The 12,282-nt window shown below is 35.1% G+C and overlaps 1 protein-coding gene across 1 annotated transcript in view; it reads left to right on the forward strand.

Annotated features, from left to right (window-relative positions):
* AUH (AU RNA binding methylglutaconyl-CoA hydratase) overlaps positions 1–12,282 on the forward strand; it is a gene marked incomplete at its 5' end in the record, with an annotated part of 107,922 nt that overhangs the window by 36,377 nt on the left and 59,263 nt on the right. The gene's annotated exons all lie outside the window — the stretch shown is intronic.

Raw genomic sequence — 12,282 nt, forward strand, 5'->3', positions numbered from 1 at the left:
GGTTGTGGAGTCTCCTTCTCTGGAGATCTTCAAGGCCCACCTGGATGCCACCCTGTCTAACATGCTGTAGGTGCCCCTGCTGAGCAGGGAGGTTGGACTAGATGATCTCCAGAGGTCCCTTCCAACCTTACTGATTCTATGATTTGCTTCAGACCTGAAAGACTGTATGGCAAATGTTTGATTGTCTTCAGCTGGATTAACTTGTCTATGAGAGTGTTCAAATATAGAGTATGTAAGCAAATTTCCAGAGTTATCTACGTGGTTTATAATGGATCATTACACTAAAAGCGAATTACAAGTTTAGGAGACCGGAAGTAGTACAGAGAAGTGCTATCATTCGTCTCCATCCTTTTCCTCAAGAAAGGAGCATTAAAAAATAAGTGAAATTGCATATTTGAGAACGTAAATCACTGAAATACCGAAACAGGAGGGTTTGTGAGGGGGTGTTGTAGCTAATTAGACAAGCTGTAAGCCGGAAAAGAACATAGCCCTTGGTGAATGTCTTAACAGCACTTTTGCTTAGTTTGGATAGAGGACTCTTTCGCCATTTCAGCTTTCTTAAAAAGAAAAAGGGGAAGCAGGGTGTGTGGGGGGCAGTAAAAGCTAGTTACAAAGTAGAAGATTTCGTGATGGTAGCATGGTGTCTTGGTATCTCCTGCTTTACTGTTTTTGCATGCAAGCTAATAGCAATTGGTTGCTCAGGGTTAGAGAAGAATATTGAGACATCACTTCTAATGTTGTTGTTCAGTTTCCACACCATACATGTTTTGACAGTACACAAGTAGATTTATTTTAAAACCTGGAGATTAGATTGATGCATATGGTATGCTGCTGTTTGATGATGCCCTGATGAATAGAAGTGAACATTTTTTATTATTTTTTTTCTCAARTCAGAGGTTCTCAGTTTTTTTTTCTTCTGAACAAGAAGTGGTCAGGCATTACAAAATGCAGCTTTAGTAGAACTGGTGGGATATTGTATTTGCATTGCATTACTGGCAGTGAATCAGTATGTTGAAAATAAGCAGATCAAGATATTTTTCCTGCCTAGCACCAACCAGAATGTTATGAGATGATTAAAGAGTGAAAAGAATTCTCTAATGATTATTTGCCACTGCACAAATACTTTACAGATAGGGAACAATATTTCCAATTTCCCACTTTGTTCTTTTTCTATCCATGTTTAATGCTGTAATCTCATTTAAAATGTGTTCTAGTTTTTACTCTTCAGAAATAGGTCATGTTTTGATAATTCTGTTTGTGTTCAGCTCTCTGACCTAGTAAGGAGATACTTTTTTTTTTTTTAATTTTTTTGTTAATGATGTTTTCAGAAAGAAAAACATTAACTTAAACTCTGTAAACAAAATGCTGGAAAGGTTACTTACATCTTGAGTAGCTGAATAAACTTAGCTTTTTAGAATTGACATGTCTTGGTTTTCTTTAGCTCCTGTCAATTTCGTGCTGTTTAAAATCCTTACATTAGTGGTTTTCTAAAAGGCTGCAGTATCGTTTTGGAGAACAGCTACAGAAAGGAATTTTCTGGAAATTAGAAGCATACTGCACTTGTTTGTTACAGTATTTTTATGGGTTTAATTTATAACTTCTTGCTAAATTTGGGTGAAGTATTAAGACTGCAGTAAATATCAYTCAGTATAAAAATAAGCACTTGGAAAAAAAAGCTGAAAAATTGTACTGAGCTATTAGTTGCAGCTCTAAGAGCTTTAAGTTGAAGGGGAAAAAAATCAAAGCAGCCTCTATTTTTAGCAGTGATTGCTTTTGCTAAAATTATATCAGAGTTGTGTGGGTTGTCTCTCCTTTTTTTTCTTTTTTTTCCCCTCCCCTTCAGAGTAGGAATATTAGACTACTTGTCCGTTAGTATATTCTACTGTAAGGCTCTTCATTGTTGATGTAAGGCTGTTTTTACACACAGGAAAGCTCAGAGAAAAACGTTAATAGCTCTCTTGAAACCATGTACAAMAAAACAAGCCTTCTGACAAAATGAAATCAAATCATCTGTACTCCCAGAAACCCAATTTTTTGAAGTTTTTTGGGGAAAAAATGCCATCATTATGGGTCAGATCTTCAGCATATGTTATGTGGTATAACTGCCAATTAAATACATGCTCTTTTATCTCTTTATTAGCTGTGGGGTCTGGGCTGTTATACTACAATTGTATGTACGTTTTCAGCTGCAAAACAAACAGGCTACAGAGGGAGCAGAATGCGATAAGTACTCATCACCAGGAAAATAAGTTGTTTAACGCAAAGAAAAAAGTGAAACTACAGAAAGAATTTGGCTTGGGCAGACCTTAGTAATTGCCCGAGGTGAGGTTTGACCCCAACCTGTAATATGTGAGAAACGCTGTTGGTTGCCAAAGCTCCTCCAAAGAACATAAAAAGCATTAAGTGCCTATATCCCACTGAACAATGATAAAACTTGGAGACTGACTTTCTTGGGTATTTTTGAAAATCCTACCTGAAGCATAGTCAAGCTTTGTTTTGTGCCCTACTAGGAGGCAAAACAACTTTGTAGTGGCTTGACAAAACCTAGAGCTGAACTGAGCTAAGAAAAGAGAACTTTTTACTGAAATACTAATATTTACTTAGTGGAAATATTTTTTTCTTTCATTTGACATGTTCCACACAAACAAAACTTATGTTGCTTTGCTTATGACACCTGATTAGTTTACATGCATAATTGGTGATACAATTTTTTAAAAAATGGTAATACTTAGTAACTTGTTTAGACATACCCTTCACAGGTATGATTATTTTTAAAATATCCAACTTGAATGTGTCTCCTGAATAGAAGCATTTTGCATTGATTTACTTGCATTTTGTTTCCTTAACAATGATAACTTTGCTTTTTATTCAAAGTAGCTACAAATCTATGTACATATATGTGTGTGCATTTGTCATCTTAGCAGTATTCTTAGCAGTCCTCTGCCATTCTGGCTGTTCTCTGTGGTAGCTAAACTTTTGCTTTACCTAAAAGAGCGCCCTTGCTCATCCTTCAAGAAAATACTCAAAAAAATGAACATACATTCTTAGAAATTTTTAGACTGTGCCAAACAATATGCTGCTAAGTTTTTTTGAATGCGTGCTGTCAAAACTTGGTCCCAGAGGTTCCAAGTGTGAGATCAGAATTGCACAATTTTCATTACTGCTAATTGCCACCACACTTGCTTATGATAAAGCTTCAAAAATAGGAAAGAAATGTTGTTGARATCCAATTGAGTGCCTTATTTTAGTATTTGAGTTTTAGGGGCTTCTGTGGAGCACTGCTGCCTATCTTTTCCAGCATGAATCTGTTTTGTTCTCTGGTGAAGTTATTCCAGAAACATACAAGATAGGTATAGTGAAAGAATGTTCCCTTGGATAGTAAACTAAATGTGAGATTTGATTCTTTAAATGTAGAATATTGAATCTTTGCTATGAAAAATATTTTATACGTGTAAGTTCTTAACGTCTAAATTTCACTTTCTCCTACTCTYCAAAGGATGTGTGGATGACTACTGCCTTTATTTTGAGGATTATTTACTACTTTGAGATAGCTTTAAGGATTCTCTTGAGTTTTTACAGTATGATTGATACTGAATAAAAATGTGTACGTTGGAAAAGTGTGGACAGTTTGAGGAATGATCCATAAATTTTCATCCAGTATTTAAGATGCTTTGTAAATGGAAAGGGGTTCTAAATTTGTTTCTGGACACAATGCAATAAAATGCATTTTGCAATTTCTTACACAATCATTTATTTATAGATCTTATGCAATACATGCTCAGTTTAAATTYGTTCTATAATAACTGTTGTGCTATGAAATTTCACGTCATGTAGACATGCAGATGTTCCTAGTGAACAGATTTACAGCTTGATATATCACTTTTCTGTACTAAGCGATATTACACAATTTCTTCCTGTAATAAACATGATTTTCATATGATAGATCACATTAAGAGACTAAAATAATAGTATGTAAATATTTTGCTCTGATAGAGGACAAAATCTGCTAATTTTTGGAGCTTCAGGAAGAGTGTGGACGAGTTTGACTTTGCTGTTGATTATACAAGTAAGTGAGGGTTTTAGAATTCGGTGGCCCATTGTTAAATGAAGGATAGTAGAAGTCCACTTCATGAAGACCACTTCCGACTGTCTGTGGCAGAGGCACGTAAACCAGCTTGATTAGGTTTAGGAAGATGCTCAAAAGCGCAGGAAAGTTTAAAGTGACAACTTCTGAGGCAGCCATGATTTGAAATGGATATAAAATTGCCTGTCCCTTAAAGAAGRTACATGTAATACAGGAATGCATATTGGGCAGTTGGAAAAACTTAGTAGTAGATTGTCTTGCCCAGACTAGGTGTTTGAGTTTCTTATACAGAACCTACCAGAATGAAGAATGACATTCTAGGATTAGGTAAGAAAATTTACATTTAGACACTTTTACTTTCAACTTTATATTTTTGGTTCTTCAGTTTTAGATAAATCACACAAATATCATGTTATATATAATACAGATCATAATCTGTTTTTGACAAATATTTTTCTCCTGATTACTGCTCCAAGAGACAAATGCATGTGCAGCATCAATCAAATCCATCTAGATTTGCTGAAGCAAAGCTGGGCAGCAAAGATGGAGTGCTCCAGTTCGGTAATCCAGTGAGAACAACTGTGGACTTTTCTCTTGAGGAAGTGCAGGCGGAGGCCATAATGTGAAAAAMGCATTCACTGGGAGGCTGAATGAAATACCAAAGATAGAAATCAAATATGAAAAAAGATTTATAGCTGACGCTGCCATCCTTAGCAACCTCTTTCTCGTACACCAYGGTCTCCCTGTGTTACTGAAGCTGTGGAAGGGTGATTATTGGCACAGTATTTCTTCTGCTGTGATATGTTGTTGCCTGTTCAGCTGAAGCACTATGCTCCAGCATGGCTAATAAAAGACTGCTAGTATTCTGAAACGCATTGCTGAGCCATTGGTTGTTTTCCAGTAGTAGCTTTGATTCACTCCATCTCTTAACATTGAATTAATTAAGATACCCTTTGACTAAGTATTGCCTGTTTCCTAAATAGACAGCACTGTCCCTGCAGAGCTGGAATTACGTGCTTTGTCAAATTGCATTGGATTATTTTTAATTAAAAACCGCAGTTCTAAACTTTCTACCGTTAYGATGCCAATGAATGCAACATTAAACTTCTCTACCAAGATGTTTATTAGCTATTTATATGACGATATTGCTTCCAGGATTGTTCATTTACTTTTTTTCTTTCCATAATAATAACTTTCAAAAAATTATTATAGAAATGATACAGAAACAGAGGGTGTTACTATTAGAATCAGCTGTTTTTTTTCCCTTCCTGTAGATCTAAGGATTAGGGAAGGAGGTGGCTTTGCACGGCAGATCCTTTTSTTTGATCTTACTGCCACTCAGTCTTGACATAAATTAATATAATCTTAGCTGTAGTTTAAGTTTTCCCTCTGATAATAATTTCAAATGTTGTTCTATGAGGAAAAGGGACTATGCTGTGGACATAGCGCTTCTTTTTTCTACCACAAAAAAACTGTACAAAGAGAGAGATTCTACATGGTCATACTGTCTTTTGCGATCACTATAGCCAAGTTGCACACTGACTATTAAAACGTGCCTCCAATATGTCCACTGCTTTTGTCCCCTCTCTAGGGTGTCRTATTACTTAGGTTTGACGTGTTGGGAAATTCTTTCCCTTCCTCACCCTGTTCAGGTTTGAATGTGAATGTTTCTACCCCTGAATGAGACAGAATAATTTGTTAGCTCTTTTGCCTTGCTTGACTCAGTCTCTGGCCCTGTGCCTAGAACCAAGTGATACTCAAAGGGCAGCAGCACCTGGCATGGTACAGAAAGTATTGCGCTGCTCTGTGCTATCCAAGAAATCCTAAGCTAGTTGCTTGAACCCAGCAATAGGTTTTGACTCCAAAATAGCATAGTTAAGTCTTGCATTGAACATGGATTTTGTCTAGATGTGTGCTGGAAGTCAAGGTGGTCAGAACTGCTTTGATAATGTTACAGAGCTAGAGTGCCTGTTTGTTTGTTTTTCTTTTAAGCTTACTGTGAAACAGTTTTTTTAGAGACTTCTTTGTTTCCTATGTGGTGCTCAGTGAAGGAGCTGATAGAAAATACTACTTACTGTATGAGGYTATTATAGAACTAAAGATATATTGGCATTAGAGCAGTTGAAATTTAATTCCATGTTTCATTTAAGAGTGGAGAAAGTAACTAATGTATGAATATGAAATATTCATATGTATATTAAATATTGATGWAAACAGATACAAGAGAAAAATCTCTAGAAATGTTCGGCTAAAATGATCACACTCTCAGGATTTTCTTTATATTATGTCAAACAGGTTACWTATACTGGTACTAGAGGATGTGTTATCTTCACACTGTGAGTGAAACAAGCACCCAATAAACAGAGAAATGAAAGTCTTGTCCCTTTGGGCTCTCTTAACTCTTTGAGGTGATAGTTGTGCTATTTTATTTTCTGTGTGCGCTATATGAAAAAAGAAATTTGCACACAAGGYAGATTATGTCCTCTAAGGCTTACTTCGTTATTGTTTTATTGAGGGCAAAGTAAGAATACAAAAAGGAACATTAGTAAATATGAAGACAGCTGAGGAGTCTATATATCAACTTGGAACATTCTACTGAATATGAATGAAATATCTGAAATATTTCATATAATACAAAAAGCTGCAAGAAGATCAGAGGAGAGTAGGCTGTAGAGGAAAGCATCTCTCAGTCCCAGTACTTTCTTAGCTTTCACTACTGTTATCAAGAATGTGGAACAGACTGTCCCCATTACATGTCAATAAAAAGGTACTAAATAGAAAATAATGTTCCTATACARAGTCTTCTGTGTCAATTCAAAAATATTTTTACGGGCCATTTATAAGGGTTAGTGAATCAATGAAGAAAACTGGGGAATTAATAGGATTCAGAGAGATGCTTTCAGAAAGCCCTTTGGCTACTGTCATCACTGGTAGCTTTTAATAAAGAAAAGATCATAAACTTTACAAATATCTTTTGCCTAATAATCAGCTGTAAACAATCAGCAGTAACCGTTTTCACTTCAAAAAAAAAAAGGCAAAACTTCTTACAAGTATTAGCAGTAAAAAGTCACATGGAAATTTTATTTTTGAGTTATTTGTTTGAACTTTGAAAGTATGAGAGCAAAGATAGTGATGTTCAAATAAATCTAGCAATTGTAGCTTTACTAAGCTTCTTATTCAAAACACAAGAATTGGGGGGTAGCTAATAGCCTTTCACAGTTGCAACTGGCAAATGTATGGAAAATAGTTTTCTGTATCTAAATGCATGTGTAGATGTTTCAAACTGAGAAATATGGTCATACTTTTGGACAAGGAAGTATTTCTGTTTATTTAAAAAATAAAATTGTAAATATATCAATTACTGGGAGTAAGCATTTTTTCCTGTATGTTTGTTTTTTTGCAGTTCTCACGTGCAAAAAAGCCGTTCATACCTGCCTCACACAAAAATGATTTGTCCAATCTTCCTTGACTTAAAGTTCAGACAGGGAGATTTGACAGCTATTTCAGTCTCTTTTAGCCAGTCTCATATGTTGCTAGGTATTTCATTGTTTTTTTAAAATTTATTTATATTTTTATATTTTTTTTATTCCAGTGGACTTCCTTGTGTTATGGTTATCCTGCATAATGGCTGAAAGCATTTGTTGAGTGAGTTGGTTTTTGTTAGCTTTTTTCCTTTGGAAAGGCGTTTTTTTGGTGRCAGTGCTTATAGCTGAAAATGCAAGTAAGCTTTATTGTAGTGACTGACTGACTTCATATCAGGTTTTGCAGGGCAAAGTAAATGCCTCAAACACAACTGACGTTCCTTTTCAACTGCAAAGTTTGTATTCCATCTTAGTGACTTGCTGTTCTTCTGTATGAAGATATCCYGAAAGGTGAAATTGGGTAGCATTCTGTATGTGTTACAGCTATTTTTCTGGCTTCCTATGAAATAGATTAATATACATGAAAGTGCACTTTTRTGATTAAAATTTTCCTAAAATAAAGAATATTCAAGTTGCCGTACCTACTTGGAGACTGCCTCTRCTTACCGCTCAAAGTACCTCGTTGTGTGCACTTATTTTTTGAGGGGAAGAATCTGAATTAGAGGTAATCTATTTGCATGATGTTGCTCCCCAAGGTAAAGGTCTCTGTAGCTAAAAGGTGGAAGAGAAATCTATTTAGGGTGATACTGAGTTACAGAACATGAATATTTAGATATAAAYGGTATTTTAAAACCAGATAATCCTTTTGTGGTAATTACGGCATGCTAGCATATAGTTATAAATCATTGCTAATACTGATTCAAATTCATATTTATGCCTGGGGCCTTCTGCATATTGTTTCCTAATCTGCCACCAGAAAACCTGCAACGTTTGAGTTTGTGAAGGAGCTCCATATAGCAGCAGATMTTGTACCTTTCTCCGTTGTTGGTAGAGGAACTGGCCCATAAACTGCAGTCAGACTTGAAGTATTACGTGATTTTAAGCTATTATTAGTAGATTTTCAGATGATACAGAAAGTCCTCACTGAAGATGAATAATATATAATACATTGTTTTCTAATAATAAAATAACAAACTCCAAATTTGATRGTTCTTTCTTTGACATTTTCACTGTTCTGTTATTCTTGCTTCCCTARTGGCTGGCCCATCAATTATGCTATCTACAAACAGCTGTTTAGCTGAGTTTAGCATTTTGGGGTAGGTGACCATTTGCTTGCTTAATTAGAAGGTGTCATTGTCACGATGGATCACTTTTAAATGGATGTACTGAGAAACAAATGAGAGAGTTTTTTTTTTTTTTTTTAATGGGTAAGATATAAAGATTTCTCCTGTGCTGCACGCGGAAGAATGCAAATATTTGCCACTCTTTCTTTAGCTGCTTGAGTTAGATAATGAATTGCAGAACTTTTTATAAATCCCTCAATTYATAGTGTGCTTTCCTCCAGTATACCATATAATACTCAGAGTATGCAGGATATTTTTAGACAGTTCATCTTTTGTTTCTTTATGCTTTATGGGCTTCATTACTCAGGAGGAAAAATAARCTGCTAGAAATGACACTTGGAAGTTGCTTGTCCTAGTGAGTTACGCACTAAACAAACATTTGTCAAATAATCGGAAATGCAACTGTGGAATAAGTAGTTTAGAGAAGTGTATTTCTCCATTCTGATTCTCATTCTATTCTGTYAGAACTCAACTATGTTGTCACATAAATTTGAATTCTATTGCTACTACTTGTAGCTTAGAAACTCTTCCGGTTTTTGAGAGGAGTACCGTCACTACTTTGTTAAAGTCAATATTGAAAAACAAAAATTCTTCTTCTTGGACACTAGCTGTCTATTCATGATTACCGAAAAGACAAGTTAGGCTTACAAATCTTATGCGTGGATCAGTAGGGGCTAAAAGCTTTACTTCTGAGTAACTGATCTTTCTGAGGATTGATTGCCAGAGATCACGGAAGTGAGGACTGGGCTTGACAGTAAGGGCTCTTTCGGCGCTGTCCAGATGCTAGAAGGGGAGCGATGAGGGCAGTGATGTGACTGTGTCCTTAAGTTTGGCRTTTCATATCAAGTATTTTAAAAGGAAAAGTTTTGAAGTGGGATTCTGTTTGAATGTTGCTAAACACCAGATTCTGGCTGCTTTGATTAAGACAAGTAATTCCGATTTAAATAATCTATGGCAGACTAGTTTGAAGATAGAGACTAATTACATCTAAAGGACCATTTATATATTTCTAATTCCTTTAGCATACTTTATGCAGCTTACAATTTTACATTGATAAACCCATATCATGTTTCAGATCTAGCTCTAATGATTGGTTGTACAAAATTTTGTCTTAAATTTATATCAGTTATCTATAGCATGACAAAATTATAGAACGCTTTAGAATAAAACTATTGAGCTGCTGGACAAGGCTTTGACTATGTTCTGCCTGTCGTTTGTAGCAAGTGAGTCTTGCATGTAAAATCATTGTGGAGACTGACCTGTCTATTTATTTAATTTAGCATTTAAAAAATTTGAGCCACACAACTCAACTCTGCAGGCCTTGATTTCCATTCCCCTGGGTTTGTTATGAACTAAGTAATTTCAGCTATTGTTTATTAAAAATATGAAGATAAACATAAGCAAGTATCTTTTGTGGTACACAATGTGAAAACTCCCAGAAGTTTTACCCTTTGCATTAAGTTTTAATGACTTAAAAACTCATTTTGAAATCCAGAGCAATTGCTAATTTATTTTCATACTGTCTTTTCTRATGTTTCACAAGAAGATATTTAATAGGTTAACTTTTTTTTAGTTCTTTTGATGTTTATGTGGCATTAGGACAGAACTGTTGTAAAGAATTTTTACAATACTTTAAAGGGTCATTCATTGTCAGCTTCCACAGGTCAGATGTCCCTTTAATTTAATATCCTTGAAGTGATGAAGCTAATGCACAGTGAAGAAGTCCAAACTGCTTTTTCGTCCTATGAATTAAGAATTTAATATTTTTGATTAGTTATGGCTGTAGTTTTTGAAACCAAGCTGTTGTTATAATACTGTTCTACGTGAGTTTCATTTCTATTGTAGTAGTGTACTGGGATTATCACAGAGAAAGTAGTTTGCCTTAAAGTCTTGCAAAAATATTGTAAATAGTACTCAGGATATTATTTGCTAATCTCTCAAGAACGGGAAATCCATGTAGCCAGAAATCCCTGGAAACTGCAGTTAATGATGATTATGYCTTTGTGTTCAGGCAAATGATTTTTCAGTTACCGGTAGCAGAGGAAGTTTCCTTTAAGAAAGCACTATATCAACTGTAAATTTTTAAAGCTAGGTTGTATGGCATGTGGTTGTATGGTTCAGAGCGACAGTTCCGGTTTTTGGTGAGCCCTCTGGCCCTGCTGGAAATGGGAGCTGCATTCCCGTCTTCCCATATTACTAAGAAAATGTAGGTAGCAAAAAAGCAGATTTTACTTGTATTTGTCAGTCTCCTCTGCCTTCTGTGGTAGATGCCAAATATAATGGGTATCTTGAAGTCTTTTAAGTGACTCCAAGCACTTGATGCTGCAGACAGTAATCAGTAGTGTTTTTTGGCACTGGAGTTGATTCAGATCACCAGTTCTGAACCACTGAACAAGAGACTTTGATTTGTAGCATCTATTTTAATCTTGAATAGCACTTAAAACTTTTTGTTCTTTTTTATTTAAAGAAAACTTGATTTTCATTAGCTTTTAATCATAAAAGGATGTTGAKTGATTTGCAACTAAAAGTAGGCTTTCATTCAGTTTGCTTTGTTTTGTTAACCAGTAGGGCAATACTTGTTCATACAAATTTACTTATGCTGATATAGGTTAACATTTGATTGGTATCTTTTAAAAATTAAATTATCTGATTCAATGAAAAGAAGTCTAAACCTAGAACAAACTAGTTCACTAAAAAGGAAATATTATTTGTAATTAATATTTTAAATTGATAATTTCTGGTCACATTATCCTTCTAGGTTTTAAAAGGGGAGATCTTACTTTCTCACACCTCATTTTCATTTGTATTTTGGCAGCAGATTTTTCTTCTTTTTCAACTTCCAACTAAGACTGAATGAACTGGTCATTGAATTCAAGTAGCTGAAGCATTAAAGTGAAGAAAATATTTTCTTAACATCTGCAGAAAAAACTGTTGCTGTCAAGAGTTGGTTTAACATTTCAACAAACAGTATACTCGAGTGTTCAGTTAATGAATTCCAACAGTTCATTGCTTCTGACTGTCTTTGAAATTTTAGTAGCAAAAATATGCCACTTGAATATTTTTGGGGTATAGTTTAAAATTATTGATAGTTTGCAATATTAACTATAGGTAAAGCTGTAAACATGAGTTTATTTTTCATGAGAAAAACACATTTTTCATCAGACTTATTTGGGTTTATGATGCAGAAAACAGATTAAACCTGCTAGAGGTGAAGAGCAGTACATATAGTTGAATGCTTAATACTGGAATTCCTCATGTGAGAGCACTGATGGTACGTTGTCATGGTCACAGAGGYCTCTGGAGACCATGCCACCTATCATATGTATGTGCAATGTGTGTGTGTGTGTGTGTGTTTTGTTTTGTTTTTAAAATAGTTGGAGGCTTTCCCACACTCTAGTTGGCTACTTGCTAGCTACTGCTTTATAATGGAAAGGGACCATAATGGTCCCACATGACACCTGGGAGTATTAGGATGCAGAGAGCTTCTAGCTAT

Source organism: Rhea americana, unplaced genomic scaffold (assembly GCF_003343005.1).
Source record: "Rhea americana isolate MKP2758 unplaced genomic scaffold, rheAme1 scaffold_83, whole genome shotgun sequence".
Classification (NCBI taxonomy): Eukaryota; Metazoa; Chordata; class Aves; order Rheiformes; family Rheidae; genus Rhea; species Rhea americana.